A 6,942-nucleotide genomic window follows, 5' to 3' on the forward strand; every position below is an offset into this window, starting at 1 on the left:
TATCAAGGGAACCCTGGCACGGCACACTGGACAGCGGTAAAGAACATTCTCAAGTATCTGCGGAGGACTAAGGATTGGGTCCTTACCCTCGGAGGCAGTGATGACTTGAGAGTGGAAGGGTATAGCGATGCTAGCTTCCAGACTGATAGGGATAATTTCCGCTCTCAGTCGGGCTGGGTCTTTATCCTAAATGGAGGGGCAATTACTTGGAAAAGTTCCAAGCAGGAGACAGTAGCTGATTCTACTTGTGAATCAGAGTACATAGCAACAAGTGAAGCAGCTAAGGAGGCGATATGGCTAAAGAACTTCATCGGAGACCTTGGAGTTGTACCAGCTATAAAAGAGCCAATGGAAATTTTCTGTGACAGCGAAAGTGCGGTTGCTTTGGCTAAGGAACCAAGAGATCACGGGAGATCTAGGCACATTGACAGAAAATACCATTTCATCAGACATCGAATAGAAGAAGGACTCCTCGTGGCTAAGAGGGTATCATCAAATGAGAACCCGGCAGATCCCCTCACGAAGGGACTAAGCAGGGTTAAGCATTTACAGCATGCGAGGCGCATTGGGCTGAGGGATGATATTAGTTTCAATAATTAGATTCCTGAAACTTGTAAAATGTAATTGACATTTGATGATAAATAAAAGTTGTTATTTATTTATTTATGAGTAAGGTGTTACTATCTTGTGTTGATTGTTTACTATGTTTCAATTTTGCATGTTTTTACTTCCAGAATAATTATGTTATTATTCAAACCATCCACAGTCAGTCAAACTTTGGAAGTAAGTATTGATTTAAGACTGTCATGAATTTGGCTTGTATGATTTGTCTAAAAGTGCTTTGGACAATGCAATGGTTGCTACAACATTCATGAGTACTCATAAGGGCTGAGTATTGGATCCAACCCACGCTCACTTGAATCACTTCATGGAATTTATCTCGAGTGATCGTGAGACGGTAATATCATATAAATCTTCAAACCTAGAGATATGAGTTGTTGACTATGAGTTGGTTATTCATTGATTGTACGAAAACGCATTGGTAACTCGATGTTATAAAACGTGCCTTTGTGAAAAATTCAACAAGTAGTTAGTACAAGCATATCAGTCGAAGTTTATCTGTTCCTTCTAGAAATAGAAGCGATATCTGGGCCCCTCGATGATTTGGTTTTGACCTATGTACGGGGCCCGGTCAGAACCTAATTGATGTGTTCAATTTAGTTCTATGTCGAAACAAATCAGAGATCGAGAAACAAATGCTGGACAATAAGTAAGACCATGTTCCATGTGTTTGTCCGGCTGATATCATGAGAACAGAGGATTATATGATCACTTATCTTAAATGGCGTATCATCATCATCTCAGTTCCGAGAGACTTTGAAAGAGCTACGATTGCTAGTCGGATTTTGAAGTAATATTTGCAAATATAGTTATTAGACTTATCCAAGTGGGAGACTGTTGGATATAGTATCTAAGTCCATAACTTTATTTGGTATGTACTTGACCCGACCCGGCATGGTCCATTTGGGTTGCATGGCATTGCAATACTTGGATAGACTAAATGAGAGAATAAGACACTTATGATTATTAATATATTATAAGTTCTAATATATTAATAATAGTATTATTTAATTAGTATTGATCAAGTATTAATCTAGGATTAATTTGGTGATCAAAGTGAGACTAATTAAATATATAGGGTTGATTATGACAATCATCAATTCTTTTATGGTGGATTAATGATCCATGGTTTATGGGTTATGGATGTAACCATATGGAGCTCCATGGATAGTCCATGGGAGTTACAAATCCATGGGTCATGGGAAATCAAGAGTCATGACAATTAAGGGCATTCATGTGTAAACCCTAATTGTGACAACACTATAAAAGGAACCCTATGGCTAGCAAAAAGTGGACCTAGTGGACATAGTGTTACTAGAGAGGGCATAACCAATTTTGAGTGCTAGAAGTATTCTCTCAAGTTATTCCAAGTCTTGTGGTGTTGTGTGAAGCATTTGAGGCACAACATTTGGGGTGCTAGGCTCACAAAGTCTTGAAGGAATCCAAGCAACAACAAGGTATGTATTTCTACTAGTTTTATGTTTTATGTAATCCCCATGCCATGCTAGTTAGGAAATAACCTTGAAAAAGAAATTTGCATGTATATAGAGAAAACATAGATTCAAGGTTATTAGGGTTGCATGTACACTTAGGAAGTGTTAGAATGCTCAAAACCCATCAGGAATACTCTCGGCCCACAACCATCGGGTTGGAATGCCCACATACTCTGAGTCCAATCGTCCTCGAGATGGAATACTCTCACTACCAATCAAACATGTGCACCTATATCAGATAATCACATAACAGTCTACAGACAGTTAAACAGATCTAGCAGATCCCTAAGCATAAAATCATCCTATCTACCAGGATACCAATCTAACAGATCATGACAGTACACAACCATAAGATAACCAGGATAATAATCCAAAGGGTTGGCCTTGGTGCCTTACACCCTTGAGTATAGTGAGGAAAACTCACCTTGCGAGTAGCACTGGATGATAATGTCAAACTCCCCAAACATAGCTCCAAACTCAACACCTACAATTATCATAGGACCAATTCTATGAAGACCCAAATTACCAAAGTATCCTTAAAGTCAAACTTGGTCAACCCTGGTCAAAGTCAACAGTCAACAGTCAAGTTCAACAGTCCTTATTGACCCAACTCGTCGAGTGCATCTAGCAACTCGTCGAGTTCCTTCAGAACGTAGAGACCGAAAACTCGAGTCAACTCGCCGAGTTTCCAAACAACCCGTCGAGTTCATGTAGTGTCCAAAAGGGTCTGGAAAACCCTAACCAACTCGTCGAGTTATCCCACTAACTCGCCGAGTTCATGCAGAATCCAGAAAGCGGGAAAAACCCTACTCAACTCGTCGAGTTGGCTATCCAACTCGTCGAGTTTCTTAAGGCATTTCGCATTCAGCCCATTCCAGTCGAGTCCATAACTCCAAACTCCAGATCTAGCTTCCTAGGGTGAAGTTACCACGTAAAGTTGCTAACTTTACGTGCATGCAAGGTCTCAAAAGTCTTAAAACATCAAAACTAAGTATAAGAAGAGGTTTAGGGCATGGAGAAGGGCCAAAGCTTGATAAATTCGATGACTCTATGACTATGGGGGCCTAGAGGAGTCCAGATCTGAAACCATGTCATTGTGACAAGCTCAAACCCGAAAGTGACTCCATTTTGCACTAGAAATGACCATTTTCTTCCACAAGGGAAGATCTAAGAAGTGAGAAGTCAAGGTATTAGCTTTATACCTTAGATTGGTTGCCAATACAAAGTAGATAACGGATATGCAACCTTATTCTTGATCCAAGCTTCTCAATCTTCAAGTTTCCTTTCAAAAGAGAACCCAAAATGACTTCCAAGCTCACACACTCACACAATGGGGAGATTAGGGTTTTCTATGGTAAGGTGACGATGAAAGGGGATGTGAATGAACCATAACATTCTTTAAATAGGGTGAAAACCCTAAAAATTAGGGTTTTCATATCCATCTCCAACTCGTCGAGTTGGGTCCTTCAACTCGTCGAGTTGGTACCATTATCCACGCGGCCATAAGGGTTCCTACACGACGAGTTGGGGCCTTTCAACTCGTCGAGTAGGCTTTCTAAATGCCCAAAATCCCTAGAATTCATCCCTGGAAATCGGGATGTTATAACTCTCCCCCACTTGAACTAGGCTTCATCCTCGAAGCCTGCTGCGGTGAACATCTCCGGATAACGCTCTTGCATTTCAGTCTCCGGCTCCCAAGTCTACTCGGACCCCTTCCGATGCGGCTACTGTACCTTTACCAAGGTATCTCCCTTCTACGCAGAACCCTTACCTTTCCTTCCAAGACAGTCACCGACCTCTTGACGTAATTCAGGCACTCATCGACCTGTATACCACCCAATGATACCGTGACATCCCCGTCCTACACGTACTTTCGTAACTGTGAAACATGGAAAGTGCTATGAATCTGATTGAGCTCCTCTAGAAGATCCAGTCTATGCTTCACCCTGCCAACCTTGGAAACAATCCAAAATAGCCCGATATAGCCAGAACCAAACCTCCCTTCTTCCTAAAGTAGATCACACCCTGAAATCCTGAAGTTATCGCCAGAAACAGAATCATAGATCATACGCGGCTGTCGATAATTCCTTGCTTCTGAGATGACAGGATAACGCTCCCTTTAGTTCCTGAACCCACATACATAAACAACCAGCTAACAAGCATGAACACTCATACCTGGCCCAATCATCCTCAGGCTGGAATACCAGGCATGCCTACGATGGGTCCAGTCATCCCCAGGATGGAATACCCTCGTATCACGCACATGTTTGGCCCAATAAACCCTCGGGTTGGAATACCAAACATGTCAGGTCCAATCAATCATAGGTTCCGGTCATCCTCATGATGGAATACCCTAGATTGGAATACCCATATATACATAACTCGGGTATAAACCCCTAACTTGAGATCCAAGGACCTATCCTTGCATCTCATCTAGAATCTTCTGATTCGTCGCAAATGATTACAACTCACCTGAACCTCAATAATACATCCATTCCGAAAGCGCTCCAGCCGGAGTGATAACCATTACGATCTCTAGGCCTACAGCCTCTGACTGGAATGCTCCCGATAACCCATCGACGTTGTCGTCTTCTTGTCAGTTGCCCAATCCTTCGGGCCTGAAGGTACTCACCTTCCTCCTTTTCCCAAACAGACCAAATCATGTCCCACACACACCAAACAAGCACCAAAATTCTGAATCCTACCACGTACAATTCTCTTATAGAACCAGCTTGTAACATTCGACATTAATAAGGTGCTAATTATATTATTATTAGATTAATGAATGGAATTGGTTTGGGCTTGGATCATTGGATCCTTGTGTTTGGGCTGAGAAGTGTCGTACGCGAGGCGTACAATGCCAAGTACGCTCAGCGTACACATGAGATGAAGACGCACATGCCATGCACGTACGCCCAGCGTACCAAAGGGTACGCGCAGCGTACACACACAAATTCTAAAACCCTAAAATTTAGGGTTTGATCCCTATATAAAAACCTTATGCCCTTAATCCAGCTACCACAAAACCCTAACCCATATTTGTGTGTTCTTGTGATTTGGTAGCCATTTGAGAGCATTTTGGTGTTGTTGTGGTGTTTTGGAAGAGAAAAAAGTTGAGGAAGGAGCAAGGATTCAAAGGGAGCTTGTAGATCTAGGGGATTAGCACCATTTCTGAATCATTTGAGGTATCAAGCTTCAAACTTGACCATTTCATGCTTAGTTATAATGTTGGGGTGTTTTATGGGTTATTTTGGCTCCATTGTTGGGGTTTCTTGTATCTTGTTAGTTTCAGACCAAATGAGCTGTCCTTTTGAGCTCTTAGAAGCACGTAGAGTCATAAAAATCAGACCTTGATGGTTAAGCCACAACCATGCAAGTGTTTGATGGTCACAAAGTTTGTTAAAGGACCAAAATCATGTTTTGACCCCCATCCATGCATGCAAGCACATAAAGTTTGTGACTTTATGGATTAGGATGTCTTAAAGGACCTGGATCTACATTCTGGATGTGAGGATTTAATGGATTAAGTCACAAATGGATCCCTAAGGAAGTCGGCCAGTACGCTAGGCGTACACCCTGGTATGCTGCGCGTACTGGGTCAACTTCCCGCTTTTGGTCAAGGCCAGCGTACGCTGGGTGTACGTGCCAGGTACGCCGCGCGTACGCATGCAGGGTGGCGAACTTGGGTTTTTGGGCCTTAGAAGTTTGGGCATGGATATTTGGGCCCCATGGCCCACTGAGGAGTAGAGTTTCTGGGCCTAGAACTAAGATTTAAAGTATTGGGCCTTTTGGGCCATATTGGGCCACTCGAAATTATTTATTTTGGACTAAGGATTTATTGGGGTTGTGATAAGGCCCATTTGAGGAGTTGGGCCCAATTTAGAAAATTAGGCCATTAGAGGGCCTTTAGTGGGCCATTAGTGGGCTAGGAAAGATAAGATGGAATTGGGCCTTGGGTATGGTCCAAAATAGACCAAGGGGTAAAATGGTCATTTTACCCTAAGAAGTATTATGGATTTTGACTAAGTTTTGTTATGATAATGATAGCCGGGGAGTCATCGGAGCATCTGTTAGAGATTACTTTCCATGATATTCGACACTCAGCTTTGCGAGGTGAGTTACCTTCTAGTAGAGGTGGGTCTAAGGCACCAATGTCAGCCCACCAGTAGGTGATTATAGTTGAGATGATTGTCTTTTAGATAATTGTCTGGTATGCCACTATCTGTTATGCTTTATGTGCTAGGATGCTATGATATTATGTGTTAGTGGTAGGAGGGGTGAAATAGTCCCCAATTACCGGTTGAAAGAGACTGAAGGGGTAGACAGTACCCATGTATGCCTAGCAGTATGTTTATGATATGTTATTATGTGGTAGTGGTAGGGGTGAAATAGTCCCCATAACCAGTTGAGATAAAACAGAGGGTAGGTCGGGCACCCAGATATGCCTGACAGGGGTAGGTCGGACACCTTGATATGTCTGACAGGGGTAGGTTGGGCATCCCGGTATGCCTAACAGGGGTAGGTTTAGCACCCCGGTATGCTCAGCAGGGTAGGTCGGGCACCCATATATGCCTGACAGTATGTTTATTGTATGATATGTGGTATGATGGGGGAACTCACTAAGCTTCGTGCTTACGGTTTATAGTTTTGGTTCAGGTACTTCTTCTTCGAAGGGAAAGGAGCCGGCATGACTGCAACACATCACACACACGATTTTCCGCACATGAGATTCTTGGGATTTGTACTCTGACATTATTTTCCTATGATATGTTTTTGAGATAGTTACTTATGGTTTTTCATGATATGAGATAACATTGATGGCATTTTC

This window comes from Lactuca virosa, chromosome 8 (genome assembly GCF_052849685.1).
Source record: "Lactuca virosa cultivar CGN04683 chromosome 8, Lactuca_virosa_CGN04683_v6, whole genome shotgun sequence".
In the NCBI taxonomy this organism is placed as follows: domain Eukaryota; kingdom Viridiplantae; phylum Streptophyta; class Magnoliopsida; order Asterales; family Asteraceae; genus Lactuca; species Lactuca virosa.